Raw genomic sequence first — 17,374 nt, forward strand, 5'->3', positions numbered from 1 at the left:
ATTAGATACTTTGAATTTAATTATTAATATAAATAATTAACTTGACAGAGACTATGTTTTACCCTTTTAGATCCGACCTGTATGAGTCAGTAAAATCAGTAAAATGTACACATAGGGGCTTTAAAGTTTGTTCTGTGGACTTAAGAGGCATCAATTTGATATAATGATCCACTCAGTGCTAAATAATTCTTCAAAGTCAAGGTAAAACTCAGTGCACACTATTTTATTTTGTAGACACATTCCAAAACATGGGCTCTTGAGTCCTGTAATACAATGAATGAACATGAAGCGCAGAGCTCTGATATATTAGTACCTCGAGAGATTGACTGGCCACTTAGCCGGCAGCCTCCCCACAGGAGATAAATCAAAGGCCTATCCTGGGGCAGTCTGCAGCAATTTGCTACAGGAGCATCCAGCTGTTGAGCCTAAAACTAATGGCGGACTGTACACTGTGGCATCTTGGCATGGAGAACAATTCAATTTCCCCGTGATGAATGACCAGAGCGAGGTGGCTCTGAGACAACAGGGTCGACTCCGGCCTTAAAAATCCAGCTATCGCACTGAGAAAACACTAAATCGGGTTGTGCATCTCAGCTGGAAATAAAATCATATCATACCTGTGCTTAAATTTTGGCATTTCAGACACAACAAAATCTGTCATTATGTGACATCACAAAGTCAGTGCTCAAACAAATGCGTAAAGTTTAAGATCTGGTTTCTAAAACAAATTATGAAAGTGTCATTTTCAGAGGACAGGATTTCTCTTGAGTGTCCGTCCTCCTTGTCAGTGATTGGATTCAAAATAATGTTTTTCGGTAAATGTATCCACCACACATGTCTTTATTAATGAATATTAAAAAAAACTCTCTGTGGTGACATGAGATGGATGGATTTAATACCAGCTGACTCTCCATCTGTGTTCACTTTTATTTCGTCCTCGTGTCCTTCAGTGTAAAATACGACATCACCAGGAGGACCGCGGCCTCCCAGAGTGAACTGCCCTTGATGGGAAAGTCACAGCGCATGTTGTCATGGATGTTTATTCATCAACTCAACATTTTATGAGTGGATGAAACGAGGCTAAGCTAAGTGGGAAAATATAAAGCCTTACCACTCCTGTAACATAAAGACGAGGGGGGGGTTGTGACTGCAGAGTAGACAGGAAATTAGCTAAAATGATAATATAGCTTCTGTTAGCTTGTTAGTTAAGTAAGCGGTGCAGCTAGTCATCCTATTAGCTTTGGAAACTAAATAAAGCATTATTAGCTTCATTATTTAGCACCATCAGCCCCGAGCAGTCACCCTAATTACCTAGTTAGCTAGCCAGGCAGGTAGCTATCACATCTAGCAGCAATTAGCAACAAGCCTTACACGTGTTTTTAGCCAATGATAGAAGAAGTACTCAGGTCTTTACTTAAGTAAGACTGCCAGTTGTGATACATTTGTAGGTCTATTTTTTGTAGAATAAACAGACCTGAAGGCAGTTCCAAGAATGTAGGGGGCAGAATATCACATATAACTGTGGCTGTAGCTAGCTAGCTAGCTAGTTAGCTTGCTAGCTCTGACCAAAACTGTGATGAGAAGACACGATAGGCGGTGGCAGGAGGATAACTAATGGAGCTAACAGAGGATTTTATTTTTCGAAGACTGTTTTGGTGAGTTTATGTCGAGTCTTAATGAAGTGTGTTTATTAAGCTAGTATATAAGTTATTTTATCTCCGCTTGCTAAACCTATAGGGGGCTACTGGGGTCATTGCTTTACGTACAGCTTGGTAGATTTGTCCAGCGGCTCCTGTTCCTCTCTGAAGGGTAACAAGAAAAATCTGAGGCATCATGAGAAGATTAAGGGATAAGTAAAGAAAAGAAAAGTTCTAATAAATACATCTGTAGAGATGCAATAATGAGTTAATTAATCAATAAGCTGACAGAAAATTTGTCGTATTAGCTTATTTTTCTAGCACAAATACCAAACATTTGACAGTTACATAAAATCTGGATAGTAGGAAAGTATTAAGTATCAGGCGGCAGACAATCAATATCCCTTGAAACTCAAAATAAGACTGAAAACCACAGTGACGTCTGTGTAACTGAAGGCTTGTGAATAAAACACACTGAGCAGAGTGGAAACAAACAGCGTCATGGCAGCAGTTCATCCTCTCTCACACAGCAAACAACCTGCCAGAAGAGGGCATGATACTCCAATCAGTCCACAGTCAGCGCCTCAGTACTGTCAGAGCAACAAACTACAGTATACATACTGTATATGTGTGTGTGTGTGTGTGGGTGCAGAGAAGAGAATGGTATAACTGAGCACACTGTACATGTTATATCACTAAATGCAGCATCTTTTATTCATAGTTCTTTGTTTATTTGTGTTATTCAAATTAAAGATCATTAAATCAAAAATCAAACCACAACACACTCAACTCCATCTGATGACCACATTTAAATATGAAATAAAGAGAGCATGTAAATGTTTTGCGTGTAAATTCAGATAAAGTCAGAGAGGTTACGTGAAACAGACACAGTTCCTATATTTCCTCTGACGTGTCCTGATATATTAAATGTGTTTGGATGTGAATGTGTTGACTAGAAGGCCTGTGAAGTCTGAGAATAGCATCCTCCTGTTGCCTGGAGACGGTGCGATGCTTGGCACCTCAGTTCGTCTGAAGAGATTTGTAGGTGTTAAGAAACCTCACGGAGGAAGCCATAAATATAAAGAAAAGTAGAAAATTATCCGAACGCCTTGTACGGTAACAAAATAGGCAGACTTTTTTTTCTTTTTTTTTTTTCTTTACTGTTTGTCTGCCTGGGAAACAAATCAGGTCAAGTTTGACTGATGAGGACGAACACAGAGGCGAGAAGGTGTGAGCGAGCATCCGTCTCCCTGACCGCAGATCACCTTATTCGCCCTCTCTTTGTAATGAATCCTCCGGATGGATATTCCCTTTGTCACAGATAAGCAATAACTGCCCAGCCCACTGATTTCCAGGTGAGGAAAACCTGCTGATTCTGTTGAAGTCGCGGATCAATCTGTGGGAATGATGTACAGCGGCTCGAGGCCGTTGTAGCGAAGGTAATCAGTTTCTGCAGATGGCCTCCACAACACACAGGGCGAGAACACCGCAACACACAGCAGACGGATGATTACAACCCATCGTGTTTAACTTCCGTATGCAGCGTCTAAGCAGCCGCGTTCATAACATCGGCCAGTATACGTGATAATGATGTTCTGCATATACATGCCGGCTCACACGTTATGTAAATGTTAAAGTCGGCCTCTAACGTTACACACTTTCTCACTGTAATGTTCCCAGAGAGGTTTTTAAGCGTTCTGAGTCTATTTTATCTTCTCGACATTTTAGATTTAGTCCAACAGCAAAGTAATCAATAAAGAAACACACACACACTTCCCGTTTAGTCACTCAGTGGAGATATATAAGTATACTGTGGGTGTCTTTAACATTGTAAAGAGAAAGAGAGAGAGAGGAAGGATAAAGACACACACTCAGAGCTCTGATGCATTTGTTTTAACAAAAACTAAGACTCATGAGTCACCTGACTGATGCTTCTGAGTTTGTGTTCAAACTAAAACACAGACACGTCAATAAATCGACGAGCACAAACCAGGATGACACAGGAAAAGAGTTATAATACACGAAAAGTTTATATTTAAATTGGGAAAAAAATATAAATCTACATGGATCGTTGCTCTCAGTCAGCTCTGCTTGATTTAGTTTCACATGAGACAAGAACAGTAACCATCATGAATTATGATAAATATTTTAAACAATTTCAGAATCACACAGGACCTTGTCTTTTCAGAGGGGCTATCGATCCATGTTTGATAGCTTGCTTGCTAGCTGAGACAAACAAAAAACAGCTAAAACTTACATCTACTTGTAACTTTCTTCTGTGTAGTAAAAACAACTGAATAATAACACAAAAAAACAAGTTCTTTCAACTGTTGAAGTTGCAATTTGTAAGACTGCAACCAACTGAACACCCCTCGTTCACCCTTTCTTACCCTGGCAACTAAAAATGCTAAACACCAAAGGCCCTCCCTCTCCAGACGTGGTGTTCAGTTTGTCCATTCAGGGCTACTGTAGAAACATGGTTAGAGCTGTGGAGATATAAGACACTTATTCTAAGGGCACAAAAACACAAATATTTAGATGATACATTAATTAATACATAAATATGAATATCATATTCAGTATCTGCTCCTAAATCCGATGAGATTACTTGAACGTTACGTATCAGATGACATCATGAATGAAGGAGCTGATACTTGAAGAGGTTTGTCGTTTACAGTCGGAGTTACCAGACTGCTAAACAGGAGCTTCAGGTTTGTGCAGCTTGATGTGGAATGTGCACAACATCTGTGGAAAAACTTAATTTGGGTTCTGATTAAATCGGGGACGGGAGGACAAAGTCACCTCTTGTTAGAGCGCTCATTTGGGCAGATAAATCTAATTTTAGTCAATAGCTGAACTGGTTTGGGACGGAACCAGCCCCTCTGAATCTGACCACAGCACAAACACCTCGAGGACACGTCTGACTGTCAAACAAAGACATCACAGCTGTGAGAGGTGGTGCCGTCGCCATCAGTCCACAAATAGCTGAGGTCGCTCACTCATCGGGCTGGTGAGGAGGTTGCAGGATAACATTTGGGTTCATTGTGTTCTTCATCCAATCACTCGTCATCAATATGTAAACAATATGTCAGTGGCAACCTGTAGAAAGTGAATTTGGTCTCGACGGCAGCTGATGATATACGAGGGTGTTACGGGAGAGATTTCAAAGTCACAGGTGTTCATGTCGCTTTAAATTGTGTCCCGCTCCTCTAACCTATATGTTTAGACCCTGTTTAGAGACATCTTAAATTAGGCCAACTCAACAACCTACTTCATGTGAGCTGCTCATCCTCTTCTTCAGTCTGAATATCAGCATATCAGCACTCTCTGTGTTTAATACACTTCTCTTCATGCTGTATGGTCCTTGAGCTCTAAAGTCAGTGAAAAGTGTGAAGCAGTCGGGGCGAGGATCATCTTTCTCATGCAAGAGAGTTTTCACCATCACAATCACATCGTAACAAATATGATTTGTTGCTAACCTTAGAATGTGTAGTTGCCATGCACAGATTTCATCGTCATCAAGATTTTCAAAAATGTTTGTGAGGAAATGCTGGTACTGAATCTAATCACAGGTTTTGCTGGATTGGATAAATGTTGGCGCACGGCTGATTTTCCCCCCCAACCACAAGCCAAAACAGATCCACTGAGGGTGCCATGTCCACTGCCCTCCACTCAGGCCTCACTAAAGATGGATCGTTTACAAACGAATCAGTTCGAAGGAACGACACTTTAATGTGAATGAACTGACCTTATTCCACGTTTCACTTCTCGTTCTAGCTAGCTAGCTAGCTTCTCGTTCTGCCATTCTCACAGACGAGTCGCTGTGTTGTTCACTGTTCAGTTATCAGAGCGGCGAACAGGACTGAGAGCCAGCCAATCGTATGCTGAGTCCATGACACTGTCACAAATTTTTAGCCAATGAGAAACAGGAAAGCATAGCAACCGTTTCCATGAAAAAAAAACCCATTTAATTTCATTCGTAGCTCATCGTTCTCGTTCAGTCAGTCAGTCACCGTTGACTTATCTTCAACACTTGTCAGTTCAGTGTCAAGGTGAATATACACATTATCCACTGTTGTGTTGTCTAAAAGTACACATAATCATGAAGTTGCAGCTACGTATTTGCCGTGAACTACAGTGTTATGTTGACTGTTAGCACGATCGTTTGAGAATGAGTGAGCTGAGAACTGTGTGTTACATGATTCACCGCTAAACAACGGTGTACCGGAAATGCGACTGAAAGAACAAACAAACAAAATGAATGATTCTTCCTGCTGAACTGACCGACAGGAACCAAATTTTGACATCGAACGATGAAATCCACCTCTGGTCCTCACACACCTGGAGAATTAGAACAGCTACATGAGAGTGCTGTTTGTTGATTTCTGCTCAGCATTAGATACGATCTCCCCAGTGATGTGGATTGGAAAACTTAACACTCAGTTTGGATTGATTGGATTGGATTGATAGTCACACCTCTTCTGCATTCGTGCTCCCCGGGTTGTGTGCTCGGCCACTCCCTGTTTCAACTGCACACCCATGACTGCACTCCCAGGACGACGGCAACATCATCATCATCATCATCTGAATTTTATTGTGACTGAGATGTTCAGATGATCAGAGATGATCAGCCGGCACCTGAACAGCTTCAGAACACAACAACTACGTCATTGCAATCAGAATATGAGTGTAAAAGATATCCGTGTTATCAGAATCCTTCACTGCTTCACACTAAATATAGATGCATTCAAAATCAAGACAAAAACAATGATGCCTAATGTGTCTAGACTGCCAACAAGCATTATGAAATCAATAGCGATATTCCTGCCTGATGCCCGATTCGGTCACATTTAACGTAATACCAACAGTGTGAACTTACTGAGGGTGTGTGAGGACTGAGAGGCTCGCAGCAGAAGCCTCATACTCCCAGACATTATGTAGGAGACCTTATAGAACTCGACACTGGCCTTTTTCCAAACACTCAACATCAGCTGCTGTGACCTTTTACTATCTGTGAAAGTACAAAAAAAAAGAGAATCCGGACAATGGAGAACCACCCACGGCTTCTTGGGATGCCACCACCCGCACCTACGACCCACTATGTCCCCAAATTGCTCCGGGAAACAGGAGAAGCTTGTTTGGATATTAGTGATGAAATCATCACAAGCAGAGACTTCCACCAGGCATTACCGGCACACCCTCAGGGACCGGTGCAAACGTCTGATTAACAGCCTGACATTAACTTTAATAAAGTCAGAGTGTTTAGGCTGTTGTAGCACACGTTTATTAGTGAATGTAAAGTGCAGCAGCATTAAGCGTGTACACAGAACGCAGCGTCTGATTGGTGTTTAATGAGAAAGCTCACTGAACGAACATTCCTCCTGAGAGCTCAGGGTGCGGATACCGCTCGGCGTAATTAAAGAGACACGTTGCCATTTTGCTGTAGAAGAGTTTAAAATTAGGATCTCCCTCGGCTGCGACGGAGCATCCTAATTTTGAATTCTGCGCCTCGGAGAATTTAGTCTGATGTGATACAAACGGGGGGAAGTCGAGCTGGGAACTGTAGTAACTATTTGTCCAGATGGTAATTTGTTAAGATAAAATCTGGCACGTTAAAAACTGCTTTGATACCTCATGGAGGAGAGACATGATTTTCATGAAATTTTACAAAAGTGATTCAACGAGAATTGCCATTGTGATCTGTGAGCTCGCTGAGGTTTGAATTCATCTTTAAGAACTGCCTCACATAGCGGCTAACATGGCTGTAGCATCTTGGTCAAAAACAACAACAAAAAACCCTATTATAATTAATTATTCAGATGATTCTGTTTTGCCATCGCTGTTGATCCATAGCGCTCGGAAAACACCTCTCACTCTGCTGTGTGAGCACGATGCGGTTATCAAAGGGTTTAGCTGACTGCCTCTCGAATGTATAATGCATTCAGAGGTTCAATGTGCAGAGGCCCAAATAAATCAAAGTAATTAACTCAATAATTGATTTGATGAATTTCCCTGCGAAATAGAGACATTTTTGCTAAATGTGCAGAAATGTGCGGCCGGTGGCGCTCGGGGAAATCACACAGAGAGAGATCTTGCATAAACAATGGGCACATTGTGCCAGAGGGTAAAGCACGTTTAATTACAAGACGCTGGAATCTACAGCCACGTTATGACCCTTTAATCGATGATTGAGTGGTGGGTACATGCCAGTCGGATGTGAAAACTGAAGCAGAGAATGCATGACACTTTCTGTCAAGCAGATAATGAACATTCTCCAATGTGAGTCCCATTGTCTTATTATTCCAGTGAGCTATATGCAGCCACGAGTTAATGATTGTTTGTACGGTTTCAATATGAGAGAGACAGAGAGAGTTGGAGGGACTGATCACAGTTACAGTTTATAGCTGCTGATAGCTTTGCTTTATGATATTTAATTCTGTAGGATGACCTTCCCATTAATGAAAACAAGACATTTATAGGTATACTGAGTGTTTCTGAAACTTAAATCCGCTTTGTTTGATGTCACAATGTCCCCAAAATATCCAGTATAGCAACGATAAATAAAAATAGTAACATGATATCATGATTATCAACAAATTTGCAGGGGGAAGTCAAAGGGGGGTTACTGGGGAAACGATGATAGGTGATAATTTTCGTGCTCATCTGAACCTGCATAAGTATAAAAGTGTTAATAACTGAGACATAACTGAGACACTTATTAGCAGTTTAGCATACTAACATTTTCTAGTACAATCGAGGCCGATGGGAATGAGAGTTTTGAGCTGGTCATGTGCTCCAAAGTGTTGCAAATGTGAATTTTTGCCTGATAATGGTGGAAAATTAAACATTTAAGAAATCAAATTCTTGCAATTCCCAGTTTGCCAGGCCAACATCGCCCTCCCAACACACACTGTCTGTTCGCCACACCCCTCACAGTTATCGGCATCAAGCCCCTCGATACTACATGTACAATAATGAATAAAAATTGCAGTGTGATGAATTGAGACATCGCTCTAATGTAAATGTAAGTTTCCAGATGAAAAATAACCGCAGCCCTGTTGGTTCCCATGACATTGTTAAATGACTTGAATCAATATTTAATTCCAAATTAACAGCACCTTGTTCTTGGGCAGGTATTGACCCAATAGACCTGAGGAAGAGTTATTGCACAGAAATCATTAAAAAATATTTTGCTATTCCTGCTCCACTGACCCACTGGGACGAGGTAATGGGGATGTATTTGACAGTGTAATGACTTCCTCTGCTGAGGTTAAACATACAGAAAGACTGTATTTGCATCCCTTCATCTCCAACAAGTGATGATCACCAACAAAGTTCATCAAAATCAACAATCATCAGTCTGATAACGAGGTGTGTGAGTTTCACCTGCTGGCTGAATACTGTGATTACTGGTTAGAGTTTATTTCATTACATGTGCTCCCAGAAATACTTTATCATTATGTTTCCAGTATCCAGTCGCTCATAAATCATAGTGAAACTAAAATTGGCTCCAAACTAAGCAGAAGAAAAAATATATAAAAGTCTTATTAGAAACCTAAAGTGTCCCTCACTGTGCTATACTCTGGATGCTACAGTAAAGTATATAGTTTTATACAATATTTGGATCCTCTGCAGACTAAAATAAGGCTGGATGATTTTGTTATCTCATTGGCTTTAATGTCAGTCGTATTTAATGACACTTGATACGTCATTATGGTTGATTTAACGTAAAATTGTAGTTTGTCAGAATTTGTCATGCAGTTAATGGAAGTTTTCCCATTTTCCTAATATCAGCATATAAAGTGGTAAATCCGTGCTTCTGGTCAGAACTACCGCTATGGGAAGCCGTCGAGGCCACAAATCATTACCCTCACACACAGCATTACAGGGCACATACACATACTTACTTTACTCTCCCAAACACACAATAAAGTCTTAGATAAACATTTATTCTTCTTCTCATCAATGCAATGCAGTTCTTACAGTCACATAAATAATATTCCGAAAATACAATTATACACTCAATTTTGTACAATCAGAAAATGGGACACAGACTGTATGAGGCCCTGCAGCCATGTGACGGTCGACACAGAGGGTCAGGGACGTTGACTGACAAGGACTGAGAGGAGCATGGACAGCAACATAAAACTGGTAAATCGAGCGAAGCAGCCATGAGAAGCTGTCAGAGTCTCTGCTGGAGAGATGTGGAGTCTGATTTGACTCCGTCAGTCATTAATGGCCCTTTGACAGAGTCACTGTGTGCATCAGCTTATCTGTGAGATGCTCTCCAGTTTGTGTGTGTTTACATAATCATAGCCCTGCTGTTTATCACGGGTAATATTACTGTTCAGCAGTTCAAAATGTCTTGTTAAGCTATGTTATCAGCGTGCCCCTGTGTTGTGTTTCCTGCCACTTGTACTAGCTAGCACTCACCGCTGTCAAGCTAGCATGTTAGCATTGGGAAATATTAGCTGCACTCTTTCTGCCATTCTAGCTTCAAGCTCGCTAATGGCATTAGCAATATATCTGCCCAGGCTTGTAGAAAACTCAATGCTCAATGGTTTTGCTTAATGAGTAAACTGCTGTGGACGGCAGGTACTTAGATAGTCTGTCAGGTAGTTCATCCAGTGATTTCAAAAGGGGCCAAATTAAATGATTGGATGGGCTTATTAACGACCTGGAACGGCCACAGACACTGGAATTGTTACTTGTATTCAGTCAGCGAATTTGATTTATTAATTAATGATAATTTCTACCAATCAAACTGCTCCTAAAAATGAATTATAAACAGTAGCTTTAAATAACAGTCAATGAAAGCACAAAAAAGGCAACGATTTATCCAGAATACTGTTAACTATGTGTACTGAAACTAACATAATGGAGAGAAATTATAATAAAGCTCATTTTCCAGTGCATTTTATGGAATAAAATCATAAATTATTAATTTTTCTCTTTCCCCCTTCCCTGAACTCTCTTCTCATCTATTCCTCACCTCATGTCTATCAAATGACTGTCTGTTAAACAAGGTGAGGATGGTAAGGGGGAAAAAAAAACATTTAACTTTTCGACATACTTCTCAGAAAAATAAACCCAGGGTCAACTGGCATCATATAATGTGGAGAGCCTGCACAGACTAAAGCGAGGCTGTTAAGGACAAAGTGTCAGACTGAGGAGAGTCCTGACCCTCGGGGGGGTCCAGTGTTCCTTATTTACTCAATGCATACAAGAGCTGCGCTTACATGCAGTGACAGAGTGGAGGTTGAGCTGCAAATGTGAGTTTCAGAGAACTCAAAATATGTTGAAAGGCACATAAAAGTCAGAAGTAATGGCTGTACAATGACTCCTCAATATTTCTTTTAGATCCATGGGTTAAAAAATCTGTAATTATGATATTAATTTCTGATTCGGACGCCATTGGTTGATTATTTTAGACAAAAGAAGCTTTGTGCTGCTAGTACTTCATAGGAAGAGTCTAATGGAGAAAATGTAAAAACAACATATCTCTGTTTCCCTATGAGGGTCTCAGAGGAGAGGGAAGGAGAAGGAGTAAAAGCTCTGCCAGTGGTGGATATCTCTGCTTACAGTAGTTTTCCATAAAAAAAAAAGTTTTAATCTCATTAAAGTGTTTTGTGTTTTCAAATCCAGCTGATCAGACACTTCTTGAGCTCAGGTTGCACACACGTCCTTCCAGAAAGGAACAGCACCTAACAGGCCCTGTGTCAGTACAGACTCGACATCAGGAGACGCTGCAGGAGTGATTTCCAACCATTTTTTGACTTGGCCCGTGCCCACAGCCGAGTACCTGTTCCGGCTGTCCTCTCGTGTCCACACACCTCTGGGTTCCCCCCAAAACTTGGCTGTAAACTACTATATAAGAACTGTGGGAAAAAAAACCCACAACCACAGCACCTGTGTGGGTTAACAGTTTGAGTCACGCTGAGAGAATGCATCCAATGAAGCCAACACAGGTGGAGTAAGGCAAGTGGGATCCATAATAACACAGTAAAGTTGTGCCCTGAAAACCAAAACAATGAGCTGCCAAAACTCTGAAGAAGCAAAAGAACTGAGGAAAAGTTTGATGATACCTCTCCATTAAAGCAGCTTTAAACTTTCTTTCTATGTTTCAGCCATCATTCAGTCCGTATCATCGCCATCTTTTATCACGTGGCCAGATTATTTGCTTAAAAAAAGACTTTTGTGAATGATTACATCGAACAAGTAGTACTCAATTTCTGACTACACATGTAAAACCAGACAGACATCCTCCAAAGTCCTACCGTCTCTCTTCCTGCTCCACATTCAAGTCTCAGCCTGATTGTTGACATGCAAATTCTCTTTTTAGATTTCTGCAAAGTGAGGCCAAGTGGTGCTGCAGGAGAAGTGTGTGCTCGCAGTATCAGTGCAGGCTCAGAGAAATCAGGTGAACGCAGCATATGTACAGTTATCTCATTAATTTAAAGGGTTTCTGGGCGTCCTGCCAGCTCCGATGAAGTATGCCAAGGTAGTGAAGCATCATAGAGCTAATGTTATTTAGAGATATTACAATGATCTACAGTATGCTTCATTACATGCAGGGTTAAGGGTGAGTGTTGTACAGGGGAAACTGATACCTTTTTCAGTCACTGACACTTAAAATCATCCTGTAATTTAGTGTCGTGGGACCGTTTACAGAGAAGACAACAAATCTACGACGTGTGACGTGTTTATTTGCCCTTTCCCACCACACGAAGTAAAAGGCCTCTCAGCGGGATACTCTATCATAGGTAAGGACCAAGGATTACTTAAATATGTGGGGAGGAAACACAGTCCGCAATTAGAGTCTGAGAAATAGATTCTTATCAGGTTGTAAGGACGATTTATCTTTAAATAGTCAGGAATATGAACATTAGGAAAAATGGATCCTTTAACCTTTATCAAAGTACCTGGTGGTGTTCAAAATGTTACAGAATAAAACAACCACATATGACTGAAATAGTAGAAAAATCTTTACCCCTTTAAGCCCATGCCAGTTTTCTAGGGTTAGGGTGATTCACAAAGTTTGATGTTTAGCTGTTTATTTGAGTAGTGTTTGGGTAATATGAACTTTTTTTTTTTTTTTTACATGCTGTAGCCCAGCTTCTGCTGTTTAATTTGATATAAATTAAACAGCAGAAATTAAAGAAATGGCTCTGTGGTTGTTCTGCATGTCTTAAGGGTTAGTGTTGAAAAGGGTTAAAGGTTTAACTCACACACGCAAACACACACATAAATATTTAAGCAATCACACTGGACTGCTGATTGTTATAACGACTGTTTCATTAGAAGTGGGAGAGAGAGAGACTAATGCGAGAGAAAGGATGCACTGAACAGCTGAGACGTTGTTCTGATCCAAAGACTGCTGACGGTGCACGGACAGTCGAAAAAGGTTCCACTCTGAGATCTCTAATCAGCTGTAAAGAAAACAAAAGGGAGGAAAAAAACCTCCCAGCAGCAGCAGAGAGGTGTTACTACCTCCACATGAAACCGAACACTTGTATCACTTTGTAAAAAAAATAACGTGATCTATGATAGAACAGTTTAAATTCCTCAATAAATGATTATACTCCATGTTTCCTCACCACTGACTTGTGTGTAAATTTCTTAATAACATCAGCGATCATAGTCCTCGTCCTGTGTTGGTTACTGACCTTGAAATAATGGCGAGTTTTCTGGAGCGCACCAACTGCTTACCAAGCAGCCCTTTACAGCCTGAAACTGATGGCGACTTGAAAAAGCACGGACGTCTTGTGTTCTGTGTGCTCTCACACATACCAAAGCTGCAGTCTTTGATTCCACATCGTTTCACTTCACTTACATTGTTCGGTACAGTCAGCGTGTCTCTCATTGCGTGCTGGTGGAAGGAAAAACAAAACGTTGCAAGTTAACTTTTGCTTCATCGTGTGAGAGACAGAATCATAGGAAAATAATTTTAAAAACCCAACAAAACTGCAATATAATTAAATGAATGTGTTAATCAATCAACAGTCAACAAAACAAAAACCGTCAATTCATCCTCAACACTCCATTTTATAAAAAAGATGTAGCACAAAGGACTCAAATGTAATTTTGCATGTTAAAGCTCATGAAGTGATAATAAAATTACAGAGTGACCTTGATTTGATAGCTGATTTTGTTACTGATAGTAGTCAAGTCAGGACCGAACAGAGTCACAGATCTCAGAGAAGGCAGAGTTGAATCCAAAATGGGTTCAGTACTCAGGTAATCAGTCCAAGACAGGTGAACAAATCTGAAGGGGGACAAATCAGGAAGGGATGAAGAAACGGGCAATACTCCAAACTCTAAGAAATCGCTGGAACGTTAGACGAGCTGAGACAAACCGGCACAGAAGGTGGTGGAGACAGTGAGAGACAGGTGAAACACATCAGGGCGGGGCAGGTAATCACACAGGGGTGCGAAGTGACACACATGGAACAGAGCCAACAAGGTGAGGAAACAAAATGAAAAAAAAAAAAAAAGTAAGAGGGAAACACTTGGGGAGAGGAGATTTGACCAGATGAAGTGGATCAGATCCTCACACTGGCTTCCTGTCCGTCAAAGAATAGATTTCAAATCTGTTGGTTTATAAACACGCTGAACTGTTTTGGGCCAAAATACATTTCTGATCTGCTGCTTCACTGAATGTACATCCATACAAAGGAATGAATCAAATTATAAACCCCAAAACAATGATTCTACTTTTTAAAGGGCAGCATAGAAGAGAAGTGTTGACTGTCTGTCACAGATCTGATGCCATGCTATTAAAAACATTGTTCAAAGAAGCAGGAGGTAGAAGATACAGTACCATCAGCAGGGTTTCAAAGCTAATGGAATCAAAGACTGTCGTGGTTTGATCTGGATGCAAGAATGATAACCACCGAACCTGCGACTTAAGAGATGTTCCTGTGTTTATTAACAGTTCTGATGTATGATTTGACTTTGGTCTGGTTTCCGATTAGAAAACATCATCATTTAATCTAATCATTACCTCGTGATTATTTATTACGTTCTGCTGAATCAGTCACACCAGCACACAAATAAAATGAAGTGAGCGCAGTGCAAAGTTGACTTCCTTTTGTTCCTCCTCACATTGTTGTTGCGTCTGCTTTTTAAATACCAAAAACGTACGCTGAGGAGATTCACAGCGAGCGAGGACGTGTGATCAGAGAGGCATCCGCAGAGGTTTCATGTAATTAGCTCAAAGGGTAAATTCGACCTCGACCACGTATGATTTGAGTCTGATTCATCTCTGTGGTGTTAAGTATTCATACACACTATAGATCAGACAGAAAAGATGTGTGGTGTCGTGGGGGGGGGGTCACTTTGGTGTGTTTTCCTCACCCATGAATATCAAATAAAAAATGTTCAGTAGTATATCAGAGATTATGTGACACGTTTATTAAAATGAAATGAAATTCAAACCATTTCAGCTCTCCGTGCATCCATAAGGACGAGCCACATATCTGGGCAGCGACTGCAGCGGGAGCATCTGGACGCAGTGCGGCCCAGCTGGTGAGCCGGGCTGCACCGTTAACATCCAGCTGAGGTGAGCTGATAAAAGTGATGAGTTCAGGTGGGGAGCTGTGACGCTGTGAACCTGCTTGTACATTTGTCTGAGTGGTTTACTCTCCTGTCCGCTTAATGGTGTCCCTGCTAATAAGAGGGTGGGACGCACATCTGCACTGGTCAACTGCATGAATCATATAACAACAAAAAAGGATTTCATTAAAGCTTTAATGTCCGACTGCGTAGCTGTGCAGTAAAAACAGTCCATGTGACGTTTTCTATTCTTTTATTCATGATGATTGGACTGTTCAGCTTACAATCAGAATTGGTTTGCTGTTTTTTCTCTCAGGTGAGGGTATTTTGAAGGGGCACTCCACTGATTTAATGTTGCACTCACAAAGGAAAACAAAAGTATCAATCTCCTAAAACACTGGATCCTACAATTCCCATGATACATCCTGATAACGACTGATATCAGAACCTTAAAGTTTAGAAGAGAAATGGACACCACAATGTAGGAGGTCAACATGAGAACCAAGGTATCAGACTGCAGCAATTATATCCCCAAATTTAGCAGTTATTAGCCATATATAAACATTTAATTAACAATTAATAATATACTATAATAAAGTTGTAAACAATGACATTTTAAGGGTTAATTCATTAATTCCAGTATTTATCATCAGTTATAAATTAGGTTAATTCTCCAGTCATTGCCCTTGATTAAGCCACTAAGACCTGGAGTTTGTTCCTGCCACCTGTCAAATATCAGGCAGCATATCACCAGAGTAACAGCTAACTGCCTCTAACTGCTGCCGCCATTAGCTTGCTAGCTCAGTTAGCTCAGTTAGCTGTGCAGGACCCAACATGTGTTGGTGTTTACATCCCTAGCACAGAAGCTTTAGAGAGGGACGGGCTTGGGCGAACTAGTTAGCATGCTAACTTCTCTGCAACACAAGAAACAGACGTCATAATGTCAAAACTGTCATTTCTCCACGTTAAGTTAGGGATTTTTGGTATTATTTTTAATGTTTGCCCCTTTAAAAACATTTAAAAATAAGCTAAAGCTATCAGCATCATATTGTTGTGAACAAGTTGCACTTTTCCCCAAAACTTTATACCTAAAAAAATGCTTTATGTATCAGCGGACATGAAGAATTGGGCTGCTGGTTGATATCAACATCGTACATCTCGGTGCTCGCGCTGCGCTGGTGATGAAGAGCTTCCTTGATGAACCCGGAGAACCAATTTGTGTTTGCAGCCTTGCCTCCTGGTTCCTGGTCCACCACACCTGCTCTCAGGGGGATTACTCACCGTGCAGCCACTGCTGTTGTTGTTGCTCCCGCCTCCGGTTTTAATATCACTCATTTGGATGAATTATCCTGCGTCTATGTACAGATATTCAAACTGTCTGTCTCATTATACCCAGAAATGTATTATTGCCTCGGTCTAATTAGCTTCCTCGTAGTTTTCCCAAAGAAGCCCAATAAAGTCTTTCTTTTATTGCTTTTATGGCTCACACATGTCCTGAGGTTCATCAGGGGAGAATGTGAACACTTTGAGTGGAGAAACATGCAGCAACATTAGCTTTTTTTTCTTCTTATTTCTTATCTACATTTTAGATAATACCTTAGTGTTCATTCTCAATCATTTAACTCCACGTTACTAGTCACCATCTGATCCCTGTTTTACATGCCAATTACTGAGCGACACTGTCTCACCCATCTGACAGCCTGCCCTGTGAAAACCTTAATTACATCGTCAGATCCCTCAAAGCAGTGTTTTCTGAGCAGGGTTTACAGTCCGGTGTCCTCAGGGGATTTTTATCAGACTTCTCTCGGGGGTTGTCATTTCTCAACACATCCGCACACCCGCTTTGATGTAGCAACTTTACTGCAGTTTCACTGTCACGGTGCAGTAATTGGTTGACATTTCTTATGGCTTGTCCTGTGCCTCAGATCTGAGTTTGAGACGGAAAGATTTAGAGATTAGTTCGGTGGTCTGCAGCTCAGTTTTAACTACGCAGAACACATTTGGAAAACGAGTGAGTGCTCTCACAGATCTGCATATGAGGTCCTTTGTGCATCAAAGGAAACCTTATCATTGTTATACTGTGTTGTTTTTTTCCTTTCCTTCAGTGTTATATATGTTACTGTGCATGTATAAGATCTTAGAAGGTATAAAGATCAAAGTCCACACCAACAGAAGCTCCTCTC

At 40.8% G+C, this 17,374-nt stretch overlaps 2 long non-coding RNA genes across 3 annotated transcripts; one reads left to right on the plus strand and one right to left on the minus strand.

Moving 5' to 3' along the window:
• Nucleotides 1-1,215: 1,215 nt before the first annotated feature.
• Nucleotides 1,216-15,420, plus strand: LOC119028571. Its single transcript, XR_005077749.1, has 4 exons — nucleotides 1,216-1,655; nucleotides 11,980-12,057; nucleotides 12,289-12,400; nucleotides 15,083-15,420. It is a non-coding gene; the product is annotated as an uncharacterized LOC119028571 (long non-coding RNA).
• LOC119028570 lies at nucleotides 10,631-13,987 on the minus strand. 2 transcript variants are annotated; one of them, XR_005077748.1, is made up of 3 exons: nucleotides 13,767-13,987; nucleotides 13,304-13,506; nucleotides 10,631-11,515 (listed from the first exon to the last, which is right to left on the minus strand). It is a non-coding gene; the product is annotated as an uncharacterized LOC119028570 (long non-coding RNA). The 2 variants fall into 2 exon arrangements; XR_005077747.1 differs by lacking the exon at nucleotides 10,631-11,515 and adding an exon at nucleotides 12,915-13,066.
• Nucleotides 15,421-17,374: the final 1,954 nt, after the last annotated feature.

Source organism: Acanthopagrus latus, chromosome 11 (genome assembly GCF_904848185.1).
Source record: "Acanthopagrus latus isolate v.2019 chromosome 11, fAcaLat1.1, whole genome shotgun sequence".
Taxonomy (NCBI): Eukaryota; Metazoa; Chordata; class Actinopteri; order Spariformes; family Sparidae; genus Acanthopagrus; species Acanthopagrus latus.